Raw genomic sequence first — 18,763 nt, forward strand, 5'->3', positions numbered from 1 at the left:
ATGCTTTCGTTATAACGTCTCAGCGCAAAGTAGCGCTGAGCGCATAAACCAGAACTGAGGAGATCAGGACTGGTAGACAGAATGAACGCTTGCTAGCTAGCGGCTACTCAGCGACAGCAAGCGTCCAAAACCAGACAGACTGGAATGAGGCAGCCAATGCGTTGCGGCGATGGCGTGCCTCACAAAGACAGGACAGGACAGTCAGGAAACAGCAGGATTAAGATAGATGAACGTAACACAGATAAATATACAATAAGTATGTTTTCCTAGCGTATTACAATTACAGCTATCAATGAAACTATTTGTAACGTCTGACTAACATATGTATATATCGGCAATGAACCGATATATGACATAAGCAGGAACGCTGACTAGGAATGGAGTAATACAGGGAACAGGACTCAGAAGGATTCGCTATCTCTTCGCAGAGATGAACGCAATCCACAAGTGGTAACAGAACAGGATTCAGAAGGATTCGTTATCTCTTCGCAGAGATGAACGCAATCCACAAACAGTAACAGAACAGGATTCAGAAGGATTCGTTATCTCTTTGCAGAGATGAACGCAATCCACAAACAGAACCAGGAGCAGGGTAACTACCTCAGCACGGGTGGTCACGGTACGCGCAACCTACCAAAACGTGCTGGAAAGCTGACTAACTGCACACAGGATATAAACAGTTTGTGTACGTATACATCAGCGACACTGATGTATCAACGTAACACAAATACAAGGAAAATAATAAACGTGCTGGTATGCATATATATTGGCAATGAACCAATATATGATGCAAAGACCAGCAAAGAATCTTTATAACAAGAAACACGATCGGGGGCTAAAGCGACAGCAAGACTGGCTTACACTGAAGCTATGAAAACCCAAGGAAACCCTGCAGGAAGCAGATCTTTATACTGAGGTCATCCAATGGGAGCAGACATGCAGATTCCCACACAGGTGAATGATAATCAGTCACAAGCTGACAGCAGGGAAAGACAGACAAAGCTATGCAGCTTGCATGGAAATAGATCAGAACTGCCTGAGCTGCAGCACTACTACTTCCAGTAATAGCTGCTGCAGCAGCAATCATTACAGTGTATTTTTTTTCCTTTGAAACTTTAAAATCGATTTTCTCAAAAATGATATGGTCTGTTTGAAATGTTTTCCTCTTGTCGCCACTGGGGGCCCATACAGGCTCTGGGGCCCTGGGGCAATTGCCTCCTTTGCCTCTATGGTAGCGCCAGCCCTGTCTACATCTGAAATGTGTTAGATGCCATGCATTTTATGATGATGGCCATACTACTATACTTTACTACTAGTAGAATTATTCCTACAGTTTCCTTCAACTTCATAAAAAATTCTTGTGATGCAAAATTTGAGAAAGGGGACTTAGTCATTAACGTAATTATGGTTCAGTAATTACTTTTATTAGTTTAATTATAAGAATGTAAATTCTATAGCAGCATACACAGTGGAACTTTAAATTAAGCTATTTTATTTAGAGTTGTCTGCTGAATCTGCTAATGTGTCTCCCAAGATCACTATAAAAGTGTCTATGCTATGCCTAATGCTAAAGCCTACCATACAAAAATAGACTATTCAGAAGTTCACATAAAACATGATAACATAAAATGGCAAGAAACACAAACTTTAAAATGTTCCTAATAACTGGAAGCAAATGTCACAATTTTGTTCCTTGTAATTTGGATGAGAAAAAAAACCTATATATAGATAGATGTAATATATTGCCAACTGAGAAAATAGATGACAGCTGGACAGTATCTTAGCAAGCAGAATTAAGTGATAAAAGAAGGGCTGAAGTGCCTCTAAGTAGCTTTAAAAGTTAAACCACAGGTTTTTAGTTTAGTGCCAAAGAGCAGCCATCAAGGCAGCTTATTTTCTCAAATTGCTGTTAAAAATATGGCTAAATGTTAATGATTCTCAGCAGTCCAATATTTTTTATATTTCATATTCAAATTATACAAGGCTTCATTTGATACCGATAATTTTCCATATACACATACATTTACTGTATGCTAATCTTGAATTCATATGAGCTTTTGTCTTTGATTGAAAGGTATAAAGATGGTACTTTAAAGCAGGTTTTGTTTATTCTGTTTGAAGAATACCAATCACAGTAGCTTAGAAAATGATTGCTTAGATAATTTAGTGACTTCTCTGTAAATACTTTTTGTATTTTAAAGGTGGATCTGGTTTATTGCTCAATATAAAATCCCTGTTGAAAATGTTCTCTGATGCTAAGTGATATTTTAGTGTAGCTTTATTTCTTATTGCCATTCATTACTAAAGTGGATCTATGCCTAAAAAGGTTTTAAGAAGTTTAAACCCAACAAAATTAGCATAGTGTGACATATGTTTGACAGATATTTCAGAAAGTCTGAAAGGATAACTGCATTTAGAATGATGGCCATTGTTAATAATGCTTTATATATCATCATCTCCTGTGGCGCTGTAAAAGGGAGGATGCAAACACTAGTGCATAGGGCTGGCAATATGTGCCTCATTGGAGATACCTGGTCATGGTCACCCGCTTCAACACTTCTGCAATGCAGCACGTGGTGTATAAAGTCAAGTGCTTCTATACAAAATGTGAGCAGAGTATAGATATTTGGTGAGAAGGAGGGGTTTCCCACAGGACTTACATTTAGCATGTGTGAATTGGGTGCAAATGCTCAGTTACTGCACAGCTGAGGTTAATGGCACTAAAGTGGGTGGGTGTTTTACTGGGCAATGGGTACTGGCATATGGCTAGTGCATAGCCAAAACAGTAGTACTACAGTTATTAATGAATAAGCATTGGTGTTTGTGCTAGCTTTGGCTACTGTGTAGACACATTGTGCATTTTGAAGATTGTAGCAAAAGATTGGTGAGGTGGCTTGTGGGCAATAAAGCTAAAAGGATGATGTCAAGAGATGAGTATTGGTTAGGGCCCGTTTCCACTTGTGCCGCACGCATCAGTGCGGCGGCACTCCCGGGTCTGCGGGTACGCAGACGTATCCCATCTGCCGGCTATTCGCAGCCTCCCACACAACTTCGGATGAAAAAGCCGGCTGAATCACTAGCGCAAGCGATTCGGCCGGCAGCCCTATTCATCCCTATGGCAGCGTTTCCCCGCGCGATTTGCCTGCGGGGAAACTCTGCGGATTCGGCGTGGTTTCCGTGCCAGTGGAAATGGGCCCAAAAGGTTGTCAGTTAGGGTTAGATGTTCTGGCACGGTAAAGGGCGGTCATGGTCTCATCGGCTCCTGCAACTTCCCTGTGATATTTGTCTTTTTGTTTTTCTTTTCTGTTTTTTGCTAAATGTTTTTTTTTTATGTTTCTGTTTGCACTATGTTTTTGCTGTATGTTGTTATGTTGTCATTCGTACCTGTGTTTCCGCTTTATGTAATTGCTGTGTGTACCACAAATAATTCAGAGTGTGTCACCTGCCACACTTTGCAAATAAAAGGCAACTCTGATTCTGATCAGGGCAGTTAGAGTTAAGGGAGGGAGTAGGAGGAGATTATCTTTATTAAAAAAGGGTTAGAAGGTTAAGTTAATGCATCAGGGTGGGCTAAATATCAAAGGGGAGGACAAAATGAAGCATCAAGAATAGCTTATTATAAAAAGGTGAAGTTAAAGTAAACGTAAAGTAATAGTTGATACTGCTTACTACTCTAAAGGTACCCATACACTTGCTTGAATTCCTGCCGATATACAGCAGATCCGATCACTGTCATTGAATCTGCTGTGAAATCAATAACGCACATGCTAACCCATTGACCGTTTGCCAGCCAACATCGATCGATTCAGTCAATTGATCCTGATGGAAAATTTTGCTCGATCGCTGGCGGGTCAGGAGCGCATCGCTAGCGATGTTCCATTCGGCGATGACTGACGCAGCATAGCGGCTGCAATACATCACCAGTCCGGCTGGCATGAGTCCCCAGGATCCGTTCAGTCTCACTTCTTTCGGCTGGCCTTCATGTCCCTGTCATGTCTGTGACAAGCTGAAGTTCAAACAGTAGAGCACCCTCTACTGTTTAAACTTTTGCTTGCCACAGGACGAGACAGGAAGTGAAGAAGAGGACATGGAGGACGCAGAGAGAAGTGAGGGCAGCATAGATCAAATTGATTTCATGCTGCCAATAGATCCCTCTGTGATCAGATTAGATCAGAGAGGGATCTATCTGTTGGTTAATCTGGTGGAAATCCACCAGTGTATGGCAGCCTTTAGAATGGCAGTTCAGGGAAAGCTTTGTTAGAATTAAATAGTGACTATTAGTATGTTTTTCTCTAGCCAGACTGCACTGAAGAGCAACTTTCACCCTGACCTGTTAATCATCAACAATAAAATGGTTAATATAACATAGAACAGGAATAGCAATAGACTGGGAAAAGCAATCATTCAACATGCTATACTGTAAGTACATTACAGCTCCCAGGACCTCCCAGCATATCGCAATGGCCTTGTCACGTCATGTCCACAATCTTTAAAATCATCAGAGCAGTCTGCACTGGTGCTGGAGGGTTATAATGGGGATGATAAAGTATTAGAATGGAGTTGCTAAAACATTAGAATGGTGCTGCTGGTGGACTATATTATTATTAAACTTTATTTATAAAGTGCTAACGTTATGCAGCGCTGTTCACAAGTGGATTTGCCTAGTTTATAATGGTGAAACTAGGTGTATTATAATCACCTGGTGTTCTATGCCAGTGGGTTGGTATTAGAGGACCAGGTTGTAATTGTGTTCTGAATGACAGATTAGTGGATTAGCAGATTATTATATTTATCCTTTATACTTTACGTAGAGAATGGCGTTGCCTCCCTTTCCACTGTGTGCAGTTGAAAATATATAATTTTACTTATTAAAATTGCAAGAAAAAGAAAAGAAATAGATTTTTGATGTGATTATAATAAAGACATTTTCTACTTTCTAGACATTTTGTGGACTATCTTTTTACACTTGTTGCGGTAAGACTTTGTGCAGCAATGGTTGTGATTTGGCTAGCTGTGGGGGTTATTATATGGAGCCCTTCTATGTCAAAAGCAAGAATAGGTATTACAGGTTCTCTTTGCTGTCTGGCAGAAGGTAACGTAGATAGCGCATGAACATGCAGGTAGTTATTTTTTTTCATAGACACATTACCACATTTTAAAGGAACTCCAATGGGAAAAATGTTCTCAAGTGAACTGAAAATAATATCTGCTCAGTGTCAGATCTGGAGACAGTGTGCTTACCACCGTTTTGGTCAGTTTTGTGTGGTCTATCAGTGCAGGAGTCGGCATCCTAGATGAGCCGTCCAACTGTCATTGTCTGACTCCTCGCTGCCACCTTCTCCCTCCTTCCAGGAGAGTTGCTAGGATCCCAAGACATCTGGGGTACTTGTGGGAACTCCATCCAAAAAATGGATGTGGCTACATCCCAGAATATGGGTGTGGCCATGGGTGGAGCCAAATTTACATAAACGTAAATGCGGTCTAAGTAGGCCTGTCCAGCAAAATGTTGGCTGAAGCTCCCTCTCTATTAATACAAAAATGCAGCATATCCCATAAATAGGCAGTGTCACTTAAACATAACTGGACAGAGTTACCTGCCTTTTGTGCTGGCTGGTCTGGCACCCAGCATGCCGACATAGAGCCACCACAGCATGCAGCATAACCCCAATTGATGCACCACAGCTCCAAGCATGCTCCCATAATGGCATCACCGTGCCCAGCATAGCATCACAGCACGCAGTATGTCCACATAGAAACATCACAGCGCCCAGCATACCCTGATTGAAGCACCACAGCTCCCAGCATGCCTGCCATTGAGGCACCACAGCTAACTCTGTCTGGGTAACATCCAGTGCACCCCAGAATAGATCCGGGGCACGTGCCACTGATCTTTGGGGCTAGCAACGCCCCTGCCTCCTTCTCTGCCATCTTAGATTTCCTTGCAGTTATGCTGCCCTCATATTTATGGAGAATCGGATAAGGTATCGCTCCATTCACTGGTTCCCTTTATGCTCTGTGTCTCCTGCAAGTGCTGCCAGCTCAATCGGTAAGCAGGTGGTTTGTGCCGGGCGAGTAAGCCTGTTTGTTAGTGGTGCTATATTGCTGCCCCGTCCTGTCTCCTGGGCACCGGAACCAGAAGTCCTGTGTGCATTTACTTGACATAAAGAATATTTAAAGAGGAGCTGTTAGGTATAGGGTCTCAGAGAAAAAAAACACATATATCAGTAGCTAAAGATTGGCTGTACTTACATTACATATGCATTTCACTGTCCACGTTTGGATTTCACAGAATTTTTATATAGTATTTGCAGAGAATGATGCTCCTGACAGCTCATGGCAGGTTCCATGTTTGTCTGTCTCCTATGAAGCCAAATGTGTCATCATGTCCTGCCTGCTTCCTGATGATTCACTCACACAAAAGATCCGTAATGAATAACACTACTGTGCAGTGAATATTGATTAGCCATGTGGCTAGGAACAATAGGGGACTCCTGCAGTGTACTCTGCCTGGAGATTTTTCACTGCTACGCTGTTGTAACATGAGCCTGTACTTTCTCACTAGGAGCCGAGGGGAGGACCCAAGCAGCCCCAGAATGCTTTGCAGTATGGTATGCGGCCTTTCGTCCTTTTGAGAGCTTGGGTCTAACAGCTTTGCTGATAAGCACACATTAAAAGTAAGAGAGATTTTTAACTTCAGTATTGCCTTTTTGGCTTCCTTCTAAACTGTTTAACACAGAAGAATAGAGGTTTAAATTAGCTTTTGCAGCCTGACAGTTACTCTTTAAAGAAATACGATACATTAATTTAAGCATTTACATATCACATGACATTAGAAAAATAGCACGTACAAGAAAAGGGAACACTAATATCTATTTTTAAAAAATCCCTATGAATTTTTAGAAATGCAAAAATACAGAAAGATAAATATTTTGCACAGGAACATATGTTTGTAGTGTATAACATATTTAATTAATATGCCAAATGGAATATGAAAAATTCATGCATATTCATTTTCCCATCGCGTTTGGAGTTGCTAGGAGCCTATTTTATCTTTGTAAACCTTATCAAAATTCAGTTTTATAGTGACACTTTCACTGTAAGAGAATATTTTCAGATGTTTCCAGCAATAGGCTGTCAATGTTAATTGATGGGGCATAATCCGACTTTTTGAAGAGAAACATATGAATTCTTTTGAAGTTGGAGGAGTATTTTTAGCCATCTTATTTCTAGTCTATAATTTACGAAATATACCTAATGGAAAATCAAGTATTAATTTATGGAGACAGTATGTCAAGTATACAGGGCCGGTACCAGACTTTTTGCTGCCTGAGGCAAACTTGTAAAAGATGCGCCCCCACCCCTCCTGATTTGCAATGATCACATAGCACCCGACAATTTACTGTGCTTCATTTAATGTTCTCACATGACATGCTGCAACTCAACACAATAGCACACTGGCTGGCTGTGAGTCTGTGGCAAACAAACAGCTCACCCTCAGCCACTCCATTCCTCAGTCAGGACAGCAGAGCCACCTCCTCCCTTCTGCTGTGTAAGTTAAATGAAACACTGATGCTCTCCTGCCTCCCCTCCGCTCCTCCAATGAACTTCGCCTGACCGTCCCCCGCATCACCCAGTCCCATGCACGCCTCCAAGACTTCTCAAGAGCCGCTCCAACACTATGGAACTCCCTACCTCCACCCATTAGGGCAGCCCCCTACTTCAACACCTTCAAGAAGGCCCTCAAAACTCACCTTTTCACTCTGGCCTACTACCCCTCACAAGTGCTCTAAACCCACAGCTGAACTCTGGTCCCCAAGCTCTCGTGTTCCCTACCTCTCCCTCTAGATTGTAAGCCTTTGGGCAGGGTCCTCCTCATTTTGTGTCCTACCTGATCATGCACCTCCATTACTGTGAACCCATGCTATGCATCTGAGTGAACCTAACTTGCCTAATCTCCATGCTCCCCTCCAGTGACTGACTAAGCATTACCTTGTACTCATACTGTGCTGTGTGATCTGGTTTTCTTGTATTCCTGTATTGTCATATTGCTGTTTGTCACCCCTAAATATTGTCTGTAACCTAAATTAATGTCCAGCGCTGCGTAATATGTTGGCGCTTTATAAATACAATAAATAATAATAATAATGATAGACTCCTCACACAGCTGCTTTTCCCCAGTGATGACCTCTTCTCCTCGATCCCTGTCCTCTCACTTCTCCTCCTACTCTGACTGCATGCTGTTAATGTAAACACAATACAAACATGCTGCCCTTATAATCTCTACGCCTGATGCAAATGTTTCACCTTGCTTCATGGGAGAACCGACCCTACAAACATAGATTGTAAAATAATATTTTTTTAAGTCCTATAAGAAGGAAAAAGTGGTGCTATCATAACATTTTCTGTAGGGGTGGGTAAAGATATTTAATGCACAATTAATAATTTTTTAGGCCCCTTTTACATTTGTATTGCAAGTGTGCCTTGTGCTAACATTTTTCTGTAGGGTAACACAACGGCAATGCAAGTGTATGGGGCCTTGCACACTTACTGCATCGTGTTGCACCGGAAGTTTCTGAATTGCCACTGAGCCAACGTAAAGTCTGAAGCGTTTTACTGTATGACTTCCGCAGTGATGCTGCAATGGTAGAAGTCATCTGAGTCAATGGGCAATGCAGGAATTTAATCAACGGGAGCACAGTGCATCGCAGCACGCATGCATGGACCAATGGGAATCCCAGGGAGGTACTTCCTTCCGAGGCAGGCAGTACTTCACTGAGTGAGGGGGGCACTCTGCATATGACTCTGTGGGTGCACTCTGTCACAGGGTCATATGTGTGTCATTTTTTACATTGTGGTGAGTTGCAGCAGGAGTATTGCATCCCCATTGCAATGCAAGAAATAAGTGTAAGCTCACTTTCTTACCCACACTCTGCTCAGTCCTTTTCTTGTTTCGGTTTTTACATAGCTTTTAGCTTTTTTATGCCATTTTCAGCTATATAAGGCAAAGTTTCAAGAGGAACTTCAGCCTCAACAAACATACTGACATTAAGTTACATTAGTTATGCTAATTAAAATAGATAGGTAATATAATATCTTACCCAACCTGTTTTAAAAGAACAGGCAAATGTTTGTGATTTCATGGGGGCATCCATCTTTTTGGTTGAAAGGAGGTGACAGGGAGCATGAGACACAGTTCCAACTGTCTTGTGTCCTGATCAACCCACCCAGCTGCGCGTGCCAGGTTTTAAATTCAAAATAATAAAAAACAAATTTGTGCCAAAACAGCACAGAACGAGAACAACAATATCAGAAACCCCATCATGCTTTGCACAGCATCAGGTGAACTGGGCAGTTTTCTTTGATGGGGTGGAGCTTAGCTTCTGTGCAGCTAAAAATGAGGCTTGGGTAAGAAAAACAAAGTTCTTATGCTGTGAAAGGGTAGGAGATCCCTACCCTCATGATCCATATGACAAGCAGATAGATCACTCTCTGATCACTAACTGATCAGACAGGGATGTGTCTGCTTGATTACCTCCACACACTACACACACATTTTCAATGAATGTTTAGCTCCTCTTCAGATGCAAGTGCGACCATACTGTGACTGCACAAGTGGCCGTGCCTGCGCGATAAGCCAATTGTGCACAAGCAGCTTCATGCTACTGCACAGGCGTTGCCGTGCTCTCATGTGTGCAGCGCACCTGCACTCGTGCCAGAAGAGAGGCGTGGCAGTGGAGATAGTCCACAGGACAATGTTGGAAGCCTCCGAAGGATCCTGAGGCATCCCTTTCCTTAGGTAAGTATTTGATTTTTCACCTTAGGTTCGCCTCGAGTTTGTTTTAACTTATCACTTACTTGCAGCTATTCTCTTATTCTGCTAAACTGGTGGATCTATGAATTAGAGACACTAAAGCGAAAAACAAAATATGATATAATGAATTGGTTGTGTCGTATAGATAATTACTAGAACATTAGTAGCAAAGAAAATTTTCTTATATTTTTATTTTTGGTTATATAGTGTTTTTTTTTATAACATTGCATCATTCTCTAATATTTTCAGTTTACACACTACTCAGCATTCTAAAGGATTTTACAGAGCAGGCCAGTGAAGTTTTGAACTGTTCTCTGCAGAGAAAAAAATACAGTGACAGACAATTGAGATAACAAGCTTCAGAAGATAGAGCTCTCTGCGACTTTGAAAGTCGTGGAGCTCAGTGCTCAGTGGCTCTTTTGCATAGATAACAACTGTACTGGAAACAATATTAGATGTCTATATATATGTCTCTGCTCCTAATGTTTTATTTATTAGCTGTACTACACATACAAATTATATCATTGGCGGTCTGATTCTTTCCAGATTTTAGGGTCTAAAAGCGGTGCAATTTTTTTTTTCACTCTTTCAGACCCTAAAACCTGAGAAAAATCATTCTGGCAGGGAGATCTGCAGCAAAATAAAAAAAAAATTTACCTTCCTGGGCTCCTGGGCTGCAGTTTTCTCTTTGCCCACAAGATGGCACTAATATACATATAAACGAACTTCTCTATATTTCTCTAATATAGAGAAGCTCGTTTTCAATGTTAGCCCCGCCCCCGATGACGTCACGCTGCCACCACCGCTCTGCTGCCACCACCACGGCTGCGCTGCTCCAACTGGCTGCCGGGTCCCCGGAAGAATAGCGGGGACATGGGGGATCCCGGCGGCCAGGGAAAGACCCCACACTGCCGGGGAGAGAGGCTGGAGTCCCGCTGCGCAGCGAGATCGCGCGCGGGACTCCACAACTAAAGGTAAAGCTCTGCAATGCCTACCCCGACCTGAGCTCGGGATCACCGATAGCAGCTGCTTTTTTCTACCCCGAGCTCAGGTCGGGAAAACCGGCAAGGAGGTTAAAAACAACTGGTGCAAAGACAAGTTTAACCCAACATTGGTTTAGAATCATTTCTTTTTGTAGAAATATGTGTTTTATTTGTCAGACTATATTGCTTCAATAATTGCAGCCTGGCTGTTAGATTTTCTAAATATTGCAGTATCCTTTCCTGTTGCTAACTCACATTGATTACATTTTCAAAGCTTTTCTTTGCAGAGATAATTGCATGCACTCGGCAGCCTGTATTGTGCCCATTGTCTGTCTCTAAGGTGAAAACACTCAATTTAATCAAATAAGGCCGGTGAAGAAATTGAAAGTATGGACATTCCTTATACCAAATCAACAGATACAGCAATTATGTTAACAAAATACTCAGTTGAACATCACATTGGTCGACCTGCGCAATTTAATATAAAACTATTTTATTTTGACGTTAGTACACTAAAAAATGGCATGATATGCAGGCTAAGCTGTTCATTTGGATAATTTTGTCCTCACCATAGAGCCAATTCAAGTTAGCAGCTAGCGAATGTCAGGTGTATGATTTGGAATGAATAGACATTGCACATAGGATTCCGTATAGGCCAAACAAAAGTTTTGTGGGAGTTCTGCACTGGCTAGTGGATGCATGGAGCCACCATGTAGTAGAAGAGTCAAAATGTAAAATCCTGTTAGTACCCTTATCCTCTCAAGCAAACATTTAAAGCGGAATATAACCCAGCATTTCATCTTTGCTCTAAAACATTATTTACAGCATATTATATGCAACCAGCATTTTTTTTACTAGACCAGCATTCGAAGGGTTACACACCAAGCTTGAAAGTTGGGTGCAGTGAATTGCAGAGGCATCCAAACTTTAGATAATGTTATCTTGTGTTTACTTAAGTGTATCAAGTGAGGAATGTGACACATTCTCTGACTGTGCAGGAGCTGCTGGAGACAGAGAGACATTGAAAGCATGTCTGCCTGCAAAACAGCAATGAATGAAACCAGTTATTAATAAAATGCAAAGTCAGCCCACAAAGCAAAAAACTGTACTTTTGAAAACCTATAACTTCTTAATGAATAATAATACTGCAGCGCAAATATGATAACCATATGGCATATAAAAAGTAGGAAACATGTTTTTATTGAATATTATGTCAGGGTTTTAAACCGCTTTAACCCTTAAGCAGCTAATTTATTTAGAGGCTTGCAAGTGCTCCAACCCAATTTATTTTAGCGCATTATTTTTTTCTTATTTGTTACATTTCCTTTGCTTCTAATTAGTACTGCTGTAATTTGTATGTATGGTCACTTGTCCCCAGGGGGCAGTGTTAGACAATAACAGAGGACTTCTGCTTACAGTTTCTATATTTTCTGCTAGCAGAGAGAGATCAAAACATTCCAAGAATTTACAGCACAACGAGTTCCGCCGACTGAGGTCTAAAGCAGTGAACTTATCTCAAACGAGATAACTCTGTCGAAGCTGCTAATGGGTTAATAATCCGGATTAAAAAAATGAAAAGTACTGTTTCAGATTCATCAAAGGACCTCTCTCTCAAGGAATGCATTACAGCTTTTTTCCACTATGAAACACTTGCAATCACAATCGCGCTGCAATGCAATCATGTTTCAAGCTAATTTCAACTACTTTGATTTCAATTGAGCTATAATGATCAGATCACACTAATGGAAATGGCCCATGCCATTAGTTTTACCCTGGGTTTTGTGATCCGTTAGCGATCGCAAGCAGATTGCAAAACGCAGGGTAGTGGAAAATGGCCCTTAATCATGCTAAGCATAAATGCCCAAGCTGGACCAACGCATTTGCTCATATAATCAATATGCATTTTCCACGTGGTTGCAGCTAAATGTGTACATGGGCGTATGACTTCTGAAATAGCATTTAGCATCAGCACATAAATTAGGTGCTAGTACTTACCTATTAAACAGATAGCAACTAATGAACATTTTATGCACTGATGTTGATACCAAATTGTTAAAGAATACATTAGAAGGTGTGTGTGTGTGTGTGTGTGTGTGTGTGGTGTGTGTGTGTGTGTGCGCGTCTGGATAGTATACTGGTGACGGGCTCTATCTCTGACACAGGGTTCCAATGTTGGCTCTTCTTGTTTTGTAAACCAGCACAGATTCATTAAGGAGACCTTGGGCAAGACTCCCTAACACTTCTACTGCCTACTAAGTGCGTCCTAGTGGCTGCAGCTGTAGCACTTTGAGTCCGCCAGGAGAAAAACAAAATATAAATGTTCAGTGTTGTGTGTGTGTGTGTGTGTGTGTGTGTGTATTGTTGACACCCAAACCATACCACTTTGAAGTCAAAATGGAGGGTGAGTACAAGTTAGAGCTAGTAGTTCAAACTAAGCAGTGGCGTAGATAAGGCCACGTTCACATTATCAAACGCGGATGGCCGTGCGATTGGAACGCAATGCGTACGAACGCACGCCATCTGCGTTTGCATGCATTGCATGGCTGATCCAATTCACTATACTGAATGGGTCAGCCACGCGTTTTGTTAAAAAATACCTGCAGCATGCGTTCGCGGACCGCACTGGTACGGAACGCATGCAGTGTGAACATCAGACAGTGCAGTCTATGCACTTCAGACGTTGCACGTTTCTGCCACCCGCACGTGTTGCTGAAACACGGACGGCAACGCGTGCAATGTGAACAGGGCCTAAGGTGCTAGGAGCTAAGGCCCCAGAGCAAGTTTTACATTGTCCCTCCACTAAAGCACTCTATACATAACAATTGATACAGCGCACCAAAACCTGCCAAAGACAACCACAGTGTCAAAGGTGCAAGAAGGGTATGTGGAACAGTTTGTTAATGATTACTACTATTCAAAGCATCTATAGAAGTGATTATTACCAGTACAGGAAAAATAGAGAGCTAATACTGTGATTGAAGAAGGGCCCCTCATGGCCCTTCTGGCCCAAGGGCCCTGGTGCGGTAAGCAGTAAGCATTACTTTAATAAGGTTTTTGTTACAGGATAGAATTTATAGGTCAATTACCAGGGATGGGAAGTTAGGGTTAGGTATCAGAAAAGTCTTAAAATAAAATAAAATAAAACGTTTTACACTAGAGGTTATGGTTAGGTGTCAGTTAGGGGCTTACATTAGGGCCCAGTTTACACTTAATCAGTTGGTATGCGTTAGTGTGCGTTAGTATGCATTAGTGCGCATTGGTACGCGTTTTTTCCATAGCAAGTGTAAGTGAAGAAGGTTTCAGTTAAAACGCGTTAAGTGTGAACTAAACCATAGGGAAACATAAGCATTACTTTGAAAATCTTCTTGCAGTTATAGCTGAGAGCAACTGATTAAGTTTGAAAGGGGCCTTAGGGTTTATGGCATGATTATGCATCAGGAAGAGCTTTATATTAGGGTGAGGGAGCGATTTTCAGCTTGCTTCACTACCCTGTGCTAAGCTGGTTAGTGAGCCTTAAGAGCTAGTGGGCGCAAACCATGGAGTTAGGTGGTTTGCGCCCGCACATCGTGCACAGCCCCGCTCAGTGCACGCGCAGCACGGTGCGCTGGTAATAGTGCGCGCACCGTAGCTTTGCTCGCACTAACGGGCGCGCAAAGCTAATGGCGCACAGCCCCACTCAGTGCGTGCGCAGCACGGTGCGGCGGTAATAGTGCGCGGTGCGACGATAACATTGCACTCGCTGTCCTGTAAACGTCGCACCCGGAGCCGTTTTTGGCGCGCCGTTTTGTTAGCTACGTATGCGGCATTAAGAGGCTTTTCATTCCGGCACTAACACTTAGTGAATCAAGCCCCATGGTCTTTAACAAGGAGAAAATAAACCATTAGCTGGTTGATGGGGGAGTATCACTAAATACTCTACCAAAAGAACCATCACAAAGCCTAACTGCTCTATATCAATAGTCTATTGGTGGACTCAGGTTCGAACGAGCATAAAAATTTTCTATTCACCGTGGACATCGAAAATTCGTGTGAACTACCCACCAGAGAAACAGTTCGGGCCATCTCTATCCTCCATAGCCACAGCCTCCTCCAGGGCTGGTGCCAGCTGAGTAGTGGTGGAGAGTCTAGGGACATGCAAAGTGGGGCCCAACTTTATTCCTTCCTCCCTCCCTTTCTTTGTCCCCATTATGCAGTGTATGATGCAGCATTGTGGCTTGAATCTCACCTTTTCCCTATGTATCTGTTCTGTCTCCTCAGTAGCTAACTGCTCAATACTTCCTGTTTCTCATTCAGTGATTGAGCGGGCAGAGAGTGGCTGGCTGCTGAGGAGCATGGACAGACATGTCAGGAGCAGGTGAGACTCAAGTCTTACTGGGGAAAGGGGGGAGGGGGAGTATAGACTACCAGAAAGCTATTGCGGATGTAGATAGGGGGTTCACTAGACCACCAATAAAGCTATATTGAAGGCAATAGACTGCCAGGGAAGCAATTGGGGATAGGAAGTTTTGTCACTTGTACCTGAGGAAGCAGCTATAGGCCATGAAATGCGTTGTCTTTAATGTGCATTTTTTTAAATGCAAATCTGAAATTTCACTTATCATTGGGAAGGTAAGTCCACACTTATCTTCCTATTATACAGTATATGTACTTGTGGTTTTAGTGTATTTTATCACTTTTGGGTGCCACCCTCCAGTTGTTTTCTTTATTCAGGATCAATGAAAACAATCTTTGATAACAATAAACTATTACAATCATGTTTAAAAATGTTTTATCCTGTTCTTGGTGATACATTTTTATCAGAAGTATTTTGAACACAACTGAAGAAAGACTACTTTAATTAACAATATTTTATTCTGAGAACTCATAAACAGATCGTTAGAAGGTGATCCTACTTGCAAGAGCATTTATATTTTTTGAATCGATTTATAAATGTGTTTACAGCTGGCATTACTAAAATTAAATGTTATTATAACAGTTCCTTTTTTTTTATTCTTTATTTTTTTTAGATGTTCTTTCTTTTGTTTATTCATTTTGGCATCAAATATAAAATTGTTTATTTTTTTACCCCTTCAGAGCAGATTTTGTTATAAAATAACTGTCAGCTACTTAGGGATCAAACACATTTTGTTGTATTTTTGCTTGAAAAAAAAAGTTGTAAATAGAAACACATTGCAATTTTATCCAACAAGCAATTTTTCATTTATTTGGATAAAAAAATATTTGTGTATTAAATTATGAAAAACTATGTGTTCCAAGGTAAATTAAATACCTACTCTATAAAGCAATAACTATGATTGGAAGTAGGTTTACATTAAAAGCCAAATAGAGTTTCAGTGGCATTGAAGTGTAAAAAGGGGAATTATGTTATAATAGTCTTATAATATTAATACATTTCTTCACTCTTCAGGAGCGTACTGCGCAGGCACAGACCATACTGGGCCTGTGCAGTACGCTCCTGGTGACATCAGCGGGAGCAAGGACACAGCAACGCAGGCGCAGTGGTTTTCAGACTTTAAAGTCTGAAATTCCAGAAGTGAATCAGAGGAGGGGCCGGAGCATCGGTGAGTGGCTGCGCGGGCACAGGATGTCTGCGGGGTACCATTAGAAGCCCCGGGTAAGTTCAGCTCATTTTCCCCTGACCCCCCTACAGTATTCCTTTAAGTCTTATGCATTACAAATTAGAAACAAAATTTTAATTTTATCAAGTATTTTAACTTCTACTATGTACTTGTTCAACTCGTTGCAAGCATATTTACATTTATTGAGATATTTTATAATACATTTGCTATGCTTCTTATAGATGCACTGATGGCAGGTGATTTTAAGTCAATGAAACAATACAGTGCACTTTAATTCAGAAAAAACTAAAAACCTTTGTATGATATGTCTGTAAAGGTAATCATTTATATAGGTCACAGCATATCCAAACATAAATAAATAAAATAATTCTAAGGCTAAGTTGATCTCCTGCCTTCTTTTTAGTTCCTTTGTCTCCATCCCCACTCAACCTTAGGAGACTTTATGCATCGCTCCAGCAGTTAGTTACATCTAGGCCTTTAGCGTGCAAGCCAAGGTATAAGAACTGAAGAAGACCACCAAGAACACCACTAAACAGGATACAGGCAGGGAGGGTAGTCTAACAGTCTATTGTCATTCACAGGAGGTCAGATGATTATCAATCCAGGGGTAGACAAACTCAAGGTCAGGAACAAGTCAGGAGTAATACACAGAAGATCTGACAGCCAAATAAAAACAGGCATGAGACAGGAGCAAAGTCATTATTAATAGTGGTCAGTACAGGTGGCAATCCAATTTGTAGTCAAAGGTCAAACAAAGGTAGTAACACTAGAGCAGTTCAAATAACACTCAGCAGCTTAGCAACTAACTCACTAACTAACTAACTAACTAACTAACTAACTAACTAACTAACTAACTAAGGGGTAGAGCTCTATTGGATCTTTAACCAATCAGTCCAAGTAGCCTATAGGCTAACAAATAAAGATGGTCAGAAATACCGCTTTCTGATTCCACAGACATTCCGAATTTCCACCAATGCCGATTACCATGGATTTTTTTTATTTATTTAAGTATTTATATAGCGTCAACATATTATATTTCACAGCACTTTACAGAGTATATTGTCTTGTCGCTATCTGTCCCTCAGAGGAGCTCACAATCTAATCCCTACCTTTGAAGGCTTCCAGAAGAGGAACGCTGTCATTTATCGTTGTATTTGGGACTTTCATTGGACTTATGATAGCGAAAACTCTTATTATCCTAAATTTAAGGCTGTGATAGTAAGGGTGACAGGTGCAGTTTCTTGATTTAATAGAGTCTTATTATTGGTCTAAAATTACCGAAGTGATCCGATTTTTGCGGAAAAATTCTGCATTCCCTGGTTGGTCCATGTGCAGGAATTCTTGCCTTCTATAACTAGTAAAATCAAATGATTACTATTTCATTCCTATGACTTCAAAATCTCAACCACATCCTTTGAAAAAAAAGTGTATTTTACTAAATAAAAATATAGATGCAAGATAAATGTGTATAGATGCAAGTTGAAAACTGTAACTACTATACTGCTCTTCATGGCAAGATAGTTTAGATTTTTAAAGTGGTGCTGCCAGTGGGGAATTGGGACACATACTGTATATTCAGGCAACATAAGTACATTGGTATCAAAAATACTCATTGGAACCTTAAGGAGGAAGCAAGGAAGGCACAAAGGGCCGTATGTAATTAACTTTTTCTCCTGAGTTTTCTCCTAGGAGATAATTTTTCATCTTCGAATTAGAATACGTGTTCAGCACTTTGCAATGGAAAATGTACCAAAAAGTAGGTTAAAAAGTACTATCAAAATTATTTTGAGTATTTTTTTTATTTGCTTTTGCTTGCTAGTGGTTTAGAAGGCATTTTATTGACAAGTTTCAAAATATCACCTAGGAGAAAACTCAGTAGAAAAATGTAATTGCATATGAGGCCAAGACCTAATTAGCACCAAAGAGTAGGACATATCTTGAATGGGAATCTTAATAACAAGAAAAAAAAGACCCATGCCTTCCAAAACCATCCAGCCAACTACCTGCCAACCACCAGATACCCTGCCAGGGTTACAAGCTACCAAAACTGGACATGAAAGCTGCCAGCTTAGAGTCCTGTATATAACTCAGAAAGTCCAGGAGTACTTCAGAAAGATGGCACTCAAATATGAAATTATGAAAAAATGCCAGAGGAAACATCAGACGTGAAATGAAGACCAAGTAGTGGAAGCGTCATGGCAATGTAAGATCCTGCATGAATTATACTATTAACAGATAGATGTGGTTTGCTGACACTGGGATATCCTACCAGTAGGGGGAAAGAGCTGGGCTCAAAGATAACGCAGAGATGCAGATCATAGCAGCAGGAAAACAGGCTCTAAGCACCAGATGTATTAAAGCATGAATCTACCATACTAGAGAGGACCCAA

Source organism: Hyperolius riggenbachi, chromosome 4 (assembly GCF_040937935.1).
Source record: "Hyperolius riggenbachi isolate aHypRig1 chromosome 4, aHypRig1.pri, whole genome shotgun sequence".
Lineage (NCBI taxonomy): Eukaryota > Metazoa > Chordata > Amphibia > Anura > Hyperoliidae > Hyperolius > Hyperolius riggenbachi.